General features: G+C 38.9%; 1 protein-coding gene across 2 annotated transcripts in view; it reads left to right on the top strand.

Moving 5' to 3' along the window:
- The window catches only part of GNG2 (G protein subunit gamma 2), a 107,624-nt gene that overhangs the window by 15,520 nt on the left and 79,500 nt on the right, over positions 1-12,604 (top strand). For both annotated transcript variants that reach the window (XM_045580752.1, XM_045580749.1), the window contains exon 2: positions 5,905-5,947. The gene's annotated coding sequence lies outside the window, so the exon portion shown is untranslated. The remainder of the gene's footprint in view (positions 1-5,904; positions 5,948-12,604) is intronic.

Raw genomic sequence — 12,604 nt, 5'->3', positions numbered from 1 at the left:
TTGATATAAAAATTAGTTAAATTTATTATAAAATAAGATTTATCTCCACTTTATATAGAGGAAATCAACAAACTAACATTACCGGCATTTTTTTTTCTTTGAGGGAGTCCACCGTGATGCTAAAGTCATGACTTTGAATGCTAGGCCTGATAGAATCATTAGGTAATGGTCTCTCTCGCCCGCCCGGAGCGTATTCTGAATAGTGATTTGTGAAGCAAAGGGGCTGAGAGGAGATAATGCACTCCACCATGCCCTGGCTCTCCTCTCATAATAAAATAGCCTTCCCTAACCCCTAACGGCTATTGCAATGTTCCAGTGAACACTGATGCTTATATATAGAAGGTCTTAAATAATATTCATTGAGTAAATAAATGGAAGTAGTTCTCCTAAATGTGCTGGACTCTTTCATGTCTGCACTTAAAAAATAAACATCTTTATTTTGGACATTAATTTAAAAACATATCCGTGTTAAGGTACTTATTCTTTTTTATTACTTTACATATGACTGACCATGTAGCCACAGATTTAGGCTATTTTATTTGATATTTTTTACTCCTGATTATTCCACTTGGGTCTCTCAAACTATGTTATGAAATCCCTTAATTATTTAAATTGGGAACAGATTAATTATCTCCGGTGTACAAACTCAAATTAATGTCACTATTAACTTGAGTTTTAAATTGATTAATCTTGGAGTGTTTAAGGAACCAGGTGAATTTTTTTTTCATCCTTAAGGAAAAGGACATATTTGACTTGAAACTCTCTCCGTCATCTCCATTATGCTAATAGGAGCAAGAAATTTATCAGAAAACTTTGGGTAGATTTTATTAAACCAGCCAGAAACCTGTGTGTCTGGAGCTTCTGGGGGCAACAATCTGTGAGTCATTTTAAAAAACAAACACACTCATCATCACAGTGCGTGTTGTTGCCATGGTGATTAGGCCTGTGGCGTTGGCTTGCTTGTGTTCCAGTAAAGGGAAGAAGGGGAGAGAAACTGAGAATTCAGAGCTTGGACTATCAGCTTCAATTATTGCAGGAAGGAATATAGGGTGTTCTTGAGAGCATATTGGCACAGCCATTGTCAGAGGGAAGTAAAGAAACCCTGGCATCCTGCCTGTGTTGTTGAATATGAGTTAGCCATGTTACTGTTGGGTGTTGTGAGTCACAGGTGAGAAAAGGACCATTTGGTATTCTCTTGGGAAGGTTTTTAATCTGATATATATAATCCTATATAATAAAGAGCTAAAATGCTAAATAGGCCCAACAGCAGAATGACCATCCAGATGACCTTGCAGATGAAGCCAGGGCTGTGAGGGCTGGCCAAGGCTGTGAGGGGCTGGCTGCGAGGGCCCAACCCCTTGCATGAATTTCGTGTACTGGGCCTCTAGTTCCATATAAACCTCTACGGCCTGCCTGGTGAACTGTCTCGTAATCAGGTGCACAGAGCTTTAATGATCCTCTAAAAGGCACAAAATGCCACTGGCATAACATTATTGCAGATTTATTTATTTATTTATTTATTTTTAATATATTTTATTGATATTTTACAGAGAGGAAGAAGGGAAAGAGAAAGCTAGAAACATCAATGAGAGAGAAACATCGACCAGCTGCCTCTTGCACACCCCCTATTGGGGATGTGCCCGCAACCAATGTACATGCCCTTGACCGGAGTCGAACCTGGGACCTTTCAGTCCGCAGACCGACGCTCTACCACTGAGCCAAACCGGTTTCAACCATTATTGCAGATTTAAAGGACCCTCAGTGCATTATTCTAAGCTGGTTAGAGACTGGTCTTCGTGAGGCCACTGTTTCAGATGTGGTTCCCAAGGAGACCAGGTATCTTTCCTGCACTTTGTGGAGCAGATGTGACTTCTTTGTCTCGGACAGTCATCTTATAATGCTGGCCCCCAGGTCACAGAGAAGACCAGGCAGATTCTGTGAGCTCTGCCAAGTCTGTTCCCCTTCAGGGGAAAGCGAAACAAAAAACACTGTTGATGGGCAGTCAACAGAGTTACTGGGCCAGTGGAATTGCTGCAAGAGTGATTCATTATGATTCATGATGGGGAACAAACAACACCCTGAAAGGAAAGGTATGAGTTAGTGCACATTTTTAAAAGAATGTTTCTTAGTTCACGTTGAGAAGTCTATGTAGGTAGCCTCTTAAAATATACAGTAGTCCCCCATATCTGGGGGGGATGCATTTTAAGATCCCCTCAGTGGATACCTGAGCCATGTATGCTTTTTCCTATACTTACATATCTTTTCACTTAAAGGAAAATTTTACATCTTTTTTTTGCATATCTGAGTTGCCATTGTCACTGTGATTCTTGTGCTTTAGAGCCATTCTTAAGTAAAATCAAGGTTACTTGAACACAAACACTGGGTTACTGTGACAACCAATCTGATAACTGAGAAGGCTACTAAGCAACTAATGGACAGGTAGCAAAGACAGCCTGGATACACTGAACAAGGAGATGATTCTCATCCCAGGCAGCATGGAACAAGATGGTGTGAGATTTTATCGCCCTACTCAGAATGGCATGTAATTTAAACCTAATGAGATGTTCATTTCCGGGATTGTTCATTCAATATTGTTAAACCATGGTTTACCATGGAAAGGAAACCATGGATAAGGGGTAAGTACTATAAATACTTGTCTACAATTTTATTTTTTTAAGAGTATTCCTCAAGCAGATTTTAAAACATATTTATTTGGAGTTAAACAACTGTCCCTATTAAAACTATTTTTCAAAAGGTTTCAAATAAAGTGCCATGGGGTGTGACTAAGGGTCATACAAACTCAGGGAGTTTGTGTGTAATCTGTGTACTGGCATAGGATGTAATAACTACTTCTCATAAGTAGAGATTTCATTTATTCTCATAGGTGGGGAAAAGGCACATGTTGCCAAACTTATTCTGTGCTATCTTAATTATCTTTTTTTTTTTAATATTTTTATTGATCTCAGAGAGGAAGGGAGATGGATAGAGAGATAGAAACATCAATGATGAGAGAGAATCATTTCTTGGCTGCCTCCTGCACACCTCCTACTAGGGAATTGAGCCCACAACCTAGGCATGTGCCCTTGGCCAGAATCAAACCTGGGACCCTTCCGTCCACAGGCCAGCGCTCTTATCCACTGAGCCAAACCAGCTAGGGTTAATTTTCTTAACATTAGTGAGCAAAGCTTAACTTATAATTTTCTTATGATGATCAAATTAATTCATGGTGATTATGAAAAATTTGGAAACTGAGGGGGAAATTGGAAAATACTTAAGTTGTAAAGAAAAAATAAGAATGATCCTTTCTTTTTTTAAAATATATTTTATTGATTTTTTTTTTTTTTTTTTTTTTTTTTTTTTTTTTTTTTTTAGAGAGGGATAGGGATAGAGAGCTAGAAACATCGATGAGATAGAAACATCGACCACCTGCCTCCTGCACACTCCCTACCGGGGATGTGCCCGCAACCAATGTACATGCCCTTGACCGCAATCGAACCTGGGACCTTTTAGTCCACAGGCTGACACTCCATCCACTGAGCCAAACTGGTTTCGGCAAGAATGACCCTTTTGCCGAAACCGGTTTGGCTCAGTGGTAGAGCATCGGTCTGCGGACTGAAAGGTCCCGGGTTCGATTCCGGTCAAGGGCATGTACCTTGGTTGCGGGCACATACCCAGTAGGGAGTGTACAAGAGGCAGCTGATAGATGATTCTCTCTCATCGATGTTTCTAACTCTCTATTCCTCTCTCTTCCTCTCTGTAAAAAAAATCAATAAAATATATTTTTTTAAATGACCTTTTCTATTAATTAGGTTGTTGGTTGAATAGTGTGTAAGAGACCTGATTTGATAGTGGCTAACACATGTTAGGAGTTACTTCCCTTTCCCATAGCAATCCAGAGGTGAGTGGTAGAGGACTGGTAAGATAGCTCTGCTCCACAAGAAGGAGAGACCCAGGCTTCTGCTGCCATGTTGTTCCATCATCCCTAGCATGCTTCCCTTGCTTTATGGTCCAACATGGCTTGCCATAAGGGCCCCACTATAACCATCCAGAAGGGAGAAAGTTGAAAGGGGAAGGCATGACCTAGAAGTTGCACATATCATTTTTGTAGCATCCCTTTGAACTTTGACTCATGGGCACATAGCATCAAGGGAGGCTAGGGAAAGTAGTTATTTTTGACATGTATATGGTATGTGCTAGTTTAGAATTCAATATAAGCATGGAATAAAAAGAGAGGATACTGGGGCATATATAACAATTTCTGCTACTTCCATTATTCTATACAAGGAGATAATACACTGTTTACATTTGTATGTATCTCTTTCTAATATTTTTTCTAGAAAAAAACTATATATCAGTAAGATTATATATAATATTTAATAGAAAATATTACATATTATATGTTAAATGAATATTACTTATGAAAAATACATAAAATGTATTAGAGTTATCATGATTTATAAATATGTATATTAGAACATTAGTTGATTTATAAATATACATATACTCTATAAAATGTGCATTTTTTATCATTTAAAATTTTTTTAATTCACTTTTAAAGTGCTATCATGTAGAGTCTTTGTTTTGTTTAATAGGTTGTATTTGACATTTAGTCTATTTTTTAACACATGGTAATAATTTATTGTCTACAATTTTGGATTTTGTTTATTTATTTTTGAATAAAGTCAAGGAATAGCATCACTAAAAAAATGACTGAGAATATATTTGAGGATCTTGCAAAATGCTGCCAAACTGCTTTCCAAAGAAGTTGTGCTGATTCATGCTGCTGCCAGTAACACATGAGGTTGCTGGAGCACCCTGGACAAGCTCATTTTGCTAGTCCCACTAATCACTGTTCTCTCTAGGGTTCATTCTCTGAAAATAGGTTGTTTTTGCCCTTACCTTGTGCTTTCGTTATTATTATTATTCCTTTGCTGTCATTAATCATGGTAACAGTTTCCTAATCATGTTGGTTTATTTAAAAAACATAGGATTCCTTAAAGTCACCTGGGACTGTGATTGGTTGGGTTGAGACTATAGCACATGTGCCAGTCTTAAGCGATGTGAGATCGCTAGAGACACTGATGTTCCTTAGGACGCAATGTGAATTGGGTTTGCACCCTTAGTCAGTACTTTAGATGTGAGGCACCTCTTTGCTCTGAGATGCAACAAAAGAGGACTGGTAAAGCACTTCCTGGGGCAGAGGTGATTCCCTTTGAGCTGGGTGCTGAGGAACTTTTCAGTAATAAAGAAGCTCCTGAGCATGGGAACTTCCTTGGATATGCACCATATTTAGGCAAAATTAGGCCACAAATCTGCTCAACTTCCTCAGAGGTCACTAGTGCCTTGATGTATAGGAATCTCTACTTTTAAACAGCTCACAGAAGCTTTGGATGCTAAAGATGCTTTTAAAACTACTACCTTATCCATCCACCCTCTTAAAGTGCTAGATATACACAAATGGAACTCCAATTCCAACCCCAACACCTAGAGAAGGAGTGTGCTCCATCTCTGTCACTTGGGTCCTGCTGGGAGCCAATCAGGTTAGGTGAGGGGGAAAGCTTGATTTTCTTCATCTCACCGGTACCCAGCCTCCTTCACGAAGAACTCTGCTCTCCCCAGGGCCCTCAACTTTGTGTTTTCATGTTTTCTTGCATGCTAGGGATGTTCGCAAAGAAAGAAGCTCCTATTTCCACAAATATATCTCTTAAAAGAAAAAGTGTTAACAAGATGTCTGCTTCTTGACTCAGAAGTATAAACCTATCAGACCTTCCTGCTCTTGCAGCCATGTGGCCATCACCACCAAATCCCGTTCACAGAAACATCCATTTGCTTGTTCAGCTTGTGTGTATCATGTTATTTCTCCTTTTTCTAAACAACACCGTTTCCCCTCTGCTTTCTTGACAGCCCGGGATCGTCTAGGGAGCTTTAGGCTTTGGGCACTGAAAAGGTAAGGCTTTTGAAGTATTTTCCTCCAGGATCTTGAATCTCACCAGAAGTTCAAGAGGAAAATAAGTGTCTGAAGTGATGCTACAGAGGAAAGCATTAGACATGTGATGTTTATCAAACATTCATAGCATCTGTAGCAATATTGACATGACTTCAGGATTTAAAGGGGGAAGATAGCTCTCCTTGATAGTTTAAACCAGATTTCTCACACAGATTCCCCGATTTTCTTCTTAAACCCGAGTTGGAGAGCCTGTGAGGTCGCTGCCTTAATAAAATGTATTTCTGTGGCACTAAACATGACGACGTGGTTGCAGCTGTTGAGAACGTGCCCTGGGAAATGGAGATGTTATGTAAATCAGAGATTATTAGCTCAAGAGAGGGGTGAGCCCTGTTCTTAACAGGTTGGTTGTAGACATTGTAAGTACATTTCCAGAAGCAACAACAATAATTGCATTAAAGGGGCAGTTTAATGCTGGTGGGGTTTCTCCTTGAAGAAGCTGACTTGGCTTTGAAACTAGCTAAAGCATTGTAATCTTTGGGTCTCCATATTGCTGAGACAGGTGATAATGTATGTGCTCGCCCCAACCAAGATATACCGTTCCCTTTAGTCCGTGACTTGGATTGCCATCCTCTCTTTTTAAATTTCACTTTATTATGAAAAATTGTAAGCACATACCCAAATCAAGAGAATAATATAATGGCCATCCATAGCCCTACTCATTTAATTTTAACAGTTATCAACTCATAGCCAGTATAATTTTATTTATACCCCCACCCACTTCTCTTTTCCCATTGGTTTATTATGACAGTGGCTTGAATTTGGTTGTTGAATCTTGAATCTTTATTTACATAATTATTTAGTGGCTACAGTAAAATACTAATAAGAAATAAAAACCTATTATAACTGACTTAGTTTACTGGAGCTAGTCATTCATCCATTTATTCTTTCAGCAAATATTTATTATCTACTAGTGTCAGAACCTTCTTAGAATAAGAGAGCCAATTTTCCCACCTCACATTTATGAAGTCCTCAAATTTGGACTTCTGACATCTCCAAATGAGGTTATCTGTCGGAGATACTCTGACAAAATTAAAAGATGACACTCATCATATAATTTTAATTGTTAAATGTAAATATTTAAAATGTGCCACAATTTTTAAAACCTATTTTGACATTTTTTCACTTCTGAATATACTGGAAACTTAAAAACACAAGACACTTTTCCCAACCCTCTCATGTACCTTCTTATTTTAACATAAATATTTGTTCCATTACCTGCCCCCCTTTCAAGAATATAAGCTCTGAGAAAGCATTTTGCCTTTAGTGTCTAGCAAGATGTCTGGCACTTGTTATACACTGAGTGGACAGATTATTATGATCTCTGAATGCATACTAATCTGGCCACTCTGTGTATGTGTGTGTGTAATATGTATTATAACATATATATATGACCTGGTGCATGAATTCGTGCATGGTTGGAGTCCATGGGCAGTTGGCTGGCCTGCCTGCTGGCTGAACTTCTGGTCAAGGGGACAATTTTCATATTAACCTTTTACTATATAGGATATACACTGAGTGGCCAGATTATTATGCGTTCCGAGATCATAATAATCTGGCCACTCAATGTATATTTAATACAGTTGTTCAATGAATGAGCATATGAGTTGAATAGCAGGTTCTAGGAACATGAAGATGAAAAACACACAGGCCTTGCCCCAGAGTTGCTCAGTCTCATGGGAGAGAGAAGCTTGCAAATAGGAAGTCTCTGATCAGAGTGCTCTGGGTGAGAGAGGAGAGGACCTATGTGGTGGGGAGTTTGGTGAGAGGCTTGATGGACAAAGAAGCATTTATTTGAGCTAGGACATGAAGTGCCATCAATCAGAAAAGTTATAGAAAGGAATTCTGGGAATAAGGAAAAGTTATAGAAAGGAATTCTGGGAATAAGGAAAATACACCAAGTCCCCAAAAAGCACAGTGGAACCTTTAGAAGTTAACAATGGCCTCGGCATGCTTGGGAAGTGGCCTACTACAGAGATGTGGCTTGAGAAGCAAGCCGATGAAGCTTGGGAACACTAGGGCCAAGCTCAAGAGTGGATTCTAGTTTGAGTGGGAAGACAGAGAAGTACACATAATTCTTTTTAAGGATAATTCCTTAGGCTGCAGAGTAATGTATAAAGCCATGGAGAGAGACTAAAGGAAGGGAGGCCAGTAGATCTTGGGTTTGAAAATGAAGGTCTGATATGGGAGAGCTGATGGAATTGCTGATTAAGGATGAGAAGTAAAGGAAGCAAGACATCTGGAGTAACTGCCAGATCTCCCTTTTGGGCGATGATATGGGTCCAAGCCGATGAAGCTTGGGAACACTAGGGCCAAGCTCAAGAGTGGATTCTAGTTTGAGTGGGAAGACAGAGAAGTACACATAATTCTTTTTAAGGATAATTCCTTAGGCTGCAAAGTAATGTATAAAGCCATGGAGAGAGACTAAAGAAAGGGAGGCCAGTAGATCTTGGGTTTGAAAATGAAGGTCTGATATGGGAGAGCTGATGGAATTGCTGATTAAGGATGAGAAGTAAAGGAAGCAAGACATCTGGAGTAACTGCCAGATCTCCCTTTTGGGCGATGATATGGGTCGTGATAACAGGGCTACAAATACAGGAAGAGGCTTCAACTCCATGGAGTGGCCACGTCCAGGTAGCTATGTCCAGGAGGCTACTCATAGATGGATACTGAGCAGTGGTTCCCGGTCCTGACTGCACATCAGAATTTCCAGGGAAGAGTTCACCTGCAGACCTTCCCAGGCCAGGTGAATCAGAATCCTGGGGCCAGGGGCCTGGATAGCTGCAGTTTCTAGAAGCTTCCTAGATATTTTAATGTGCAGCCAGGCCTGAGAATCTCTGGTTAAGACCGTGTATAGCTTTTGCTACTCCGTAAAGAGGTTCTTTTGGAGTTCAGTATTTAATATCTTATAGGTGAGAGCTGAATTGTTCCTATGTTCTACCAAATCTTACTAATAATGAAGACTGTTATGTAAGTATTTGACATTCTTTGTCTAATATTCGGGTTGATTTCTTCCAAGCTAATACATGTTTTTAAGTAGCTTAAATCCAAGCAGAATTTCTACTCTCACCTGGAAGCATTTTTGCTCCTTGCAAAATTATTGGTTTTAGTTTTGCTCAGTGGTTCCTTATGTAAGTGGTCTCCGTGCTAACAAGCTAAAGGAAGAAACTAAATAAAGTAGACGTGTAAAAAAAAAAAGTGGTGTTTTGTACTGTCGTAGGGATTGCGAGCATATTTGCTCCAGTGCTAAAATCTATTTTTTAAGTCTATGCAGAGAAGCAAAAATGAAACACTGGGTAAGCAACAATCAAATATTGAGGTTTAAAGCAAAATACTACGAAGGCATCCTGCAAATTAAATAGTAGCAATGATGAAGAATATTTTTATGTCCTGTCACTACTGTAACAAATTGCCACACACTGGTATAGAAGGAAACCATTTTATTATTTTACAGTTCTGCTTGCAGGTTCGGCTGTGCAGGGATCTCACTGGGCTAAAAGCAAAGTGTCAGCAGAGCTGAGTCTCTTTCTGGAAGAATTCATTTCTTTGGCTTTTATGGCTTCTAGGGTCTGATTTCCCCCATCTTTAAAGGCAACAACATCGCATCTCTGTCTTTCTACCATAATTACATCTAATTCTGAACTCAGACAGAAAAGTTACTTACTTTATTTTAAAGACCTATGTTATAAGATTTGGAACACCTGGATCATCTAGGATAATCTCCCCTTCTCAGTGTTCTTCATTAATCACATCTTCAAAGTCCCTTTATCCACCTAAGGTTACTTATTGATGGGTTCGAGGGATTAGGACTTGTTCTTATTTGGGGGCTATTATTTTGCCTACTCCAAAGAAATTAATTTTTCTAATCTCTTTAGAAGGTAGGAATGCTTCAGGGAGCAGAGATAAGATGATCTAACATTTTATTGTTTGGGTTGAGAAGCCTTAGAGTTCCTTGTCTTGTTTCTGCAAATCCTATTTTCTAGATAGAGGCACTGAAGGCTTTTGGTTTTCTTGGAGTGTTTGGCCTGGGGTCAGTGGACAGGTTGAAGTCCATGGACTCCATTCTTAGCCAGGCTTCCTGCTACTCTTGGTGTGGCCTCTGGAGAGTGCTGCTTTTGGCACTTCTCCAACTCAGAAAAGTTTACCTACAGTGTGCAGGTTCCAAGGTCTTTGAATAGCAGCAAAGAAATGTAAGAGTTTTATTTTATGCTGTTATGTCTGCCTACCATCTTATACTTTATTAGGCTCTAAAATGTGAAAATTGATGGAAAAAATAACATACTATGTCAAAGCCTCACTCTAGCGGTATTTACTAATTTCTAGGGATGGTTTCATTTCCTCCATACATTAGGTAGGTCATCCCAAACAACGTAAGAAAGCATTTCTTAACCTAGTGAATGAACTGAATCTCTGGGTTAAATTTTTTTGAAAACCATCTCTGGAATAGAATGTGGGATAGAGTTTGTTTTTTATGGAGATTTAATGTTTTTCCCACCTATTTTTGTAGCAATCCCCTTTCTATTCATTTCTAGACCCTTCAGCAATGCAGATCTGAAGGCCAAAGCTAGGGCTCTTGGTAGAGCAACACACCATCCTTGTTTGTTGAACTGAGGTGTTCCTTGCACATGGGACCTTCAGTGCTGAAACTAAGATAATATCGGGACAGATCGGAACAGTTGGTCAACCCAGATGTCTGACACATGGCTCTGGTGGAGAGTGGCTGTCGTGTTGATGAATTAAAATAGAAATGTTGATTGAATTAAACAATGACAACAACCCTCAAGGTTTGGGTAGACAATAAGGGTGAATCTAACTCTTGGAAAATCTGTATCCACATATATGTGTTTGCTCATATCAACTTAAAAAACAAAACAAAACTAAGATTCACAGCTAAGAACAAACAGCATTTTTGAAATATTATATGTCGTAGCCTGCCCTTGCCATTCTCCAATGTCACCAGCAAACTCCTGCACGATGTCTCTGATGATCAGAGCTTTGATGACTTCATTATTGAGGTGACCACAGGACCTCGTTGAATCTTTCTCAGCAAGTCAGCATGTATGGAAATTATACGATCCAAGATTCCCAAAGCATCATAAAGCTCTCTTACTTTAAATTCTGCCTTTTGTAGAACTCCCCTCTCCGCCTCCTTTAAGACTATTCATTCAGGAATAGGTAAAGATTAGGAAGTTTAACTTGAATGCTCCCAGGGGAAAGGATTGGAATGGATAATGTCTTCGAGTCTTATTCAGCACCAAGAACTTGGTGCTTTCTGACCTCCCAGTTGTAGAGCATAAACGACTTAGTGATGTAAATGACTCTATCCATAGCAAAATCAGCCTGAGAAAACAGGAATACTAAAGGTCCGAGGCCCTCATCCCTTCCATTTCTATGGTCTCCATAGAGATTTTTGCTCTCTAAGCCATGGGGACTAAGCAGAGGACTGTAAGTGTACCTGAAAGAGCAAAAAATTAGCTCTTTCCAAATAGATATTTGACTTTTAGAGTTGATGGTGATTTGTGTGTATGTATGTGTGTATGTATGTATTTGTCCCCTATCTTCCAAACTGTCCTAGTTGATAGCTACAAAGAATTCTCTTTCAATTTTTCATCCTTTTTTTTTTTTTAATCCATAAAAAGATTGAGCACTATCAGGGTAGGATCTGGGTTTCTGACAAGGGTAGGTATTGGATAGAATTGTGAATTATTTTGATATTCTCCTCTATCCCTTTTGGGGCTCTTTTCTTGTAGGACTCCCAATCTTGGTTTTATTTTAAGACCAGCCTAATTTCATCTTTGAACTTCTGTTGTGTGTTTTTTGTGTGAATCAAACAAGTTGTAGCAAAAATGAAAGCAGGTCATATCATTTAAACTGAACTTTGTATTCTTTTCTGAATAGAAATTACAGAGTAAGTATAAATGAGATCCAAATGATTACTCCAGGTACAAGGTATTTTTGGCACAGGGGAAAGGTCTGGAAACTAGATGGAAGTGATGACTACGCCTCTTTGTGAATATACTAAATGCCTTTGAATTGTGCACTTTAAGATGGTAAATACTATGTCAATTTTCCAATTAAAAAATATCAATTGAACTTCCAGGGATTTTTTTTTAAAAAGAGACCGTTTCTCCTCTTAAAATTTTGCAAGAAAAATTTGTTTTTAAGTAAAAGAATTTAAAACAGTGGACTTTCTTCCACCTCTCTTGGGATAGAGGTTTTATCATTGAAGCTGGAAAGTTTTTTAATACCCTACAATAGCAGATCACAATTGGATATGATAAAATGGAAAGATGTGGTAACTTTAGTGAAATGTGAGCATGAAAACAAATTTCAACTAGAAACACCAATCAGAAAGGATATTTGCACCCCTATGTTCATAGCAGCACAATCTACAATAGCCAGAATTTGGAAACAGCCTAGGTGCCCGTCAGCAGATGATTGGATCCAAAAACTATGGTACATCTACACAATGGAATACTATGCTGCCATAAAAAAGAAGGAATTCTCATCATTTGCAGCAACGTGGATGGAATTGGAGAACATCATGCTGAGTGAAATAAGCCAATCAATGAAGGAGAAACACCACATGACCTCACTCAT

Source organism: Pipistrellus kuhlii, unplaced genomic scaffold (genome assembly GCF_014108245.1).
Source record: "Pipistrellus kuhlii isolate mPipKuh1 unplaced genomic scaffold, mPipKuh1.p scaffold_m20_p_1, whole genome shotgun sequence".
NCBI lineage: Eukaryota > Metazoa > Chordata > Mammalia > Chiroptera > Vespertilionidae > Pipistrellus > Pipistrellus kuhlii.
Note: the sequence above shows the minus strand (reverse complement) of the source record. Positions and strands in the feature narration are given on the sequence as shown.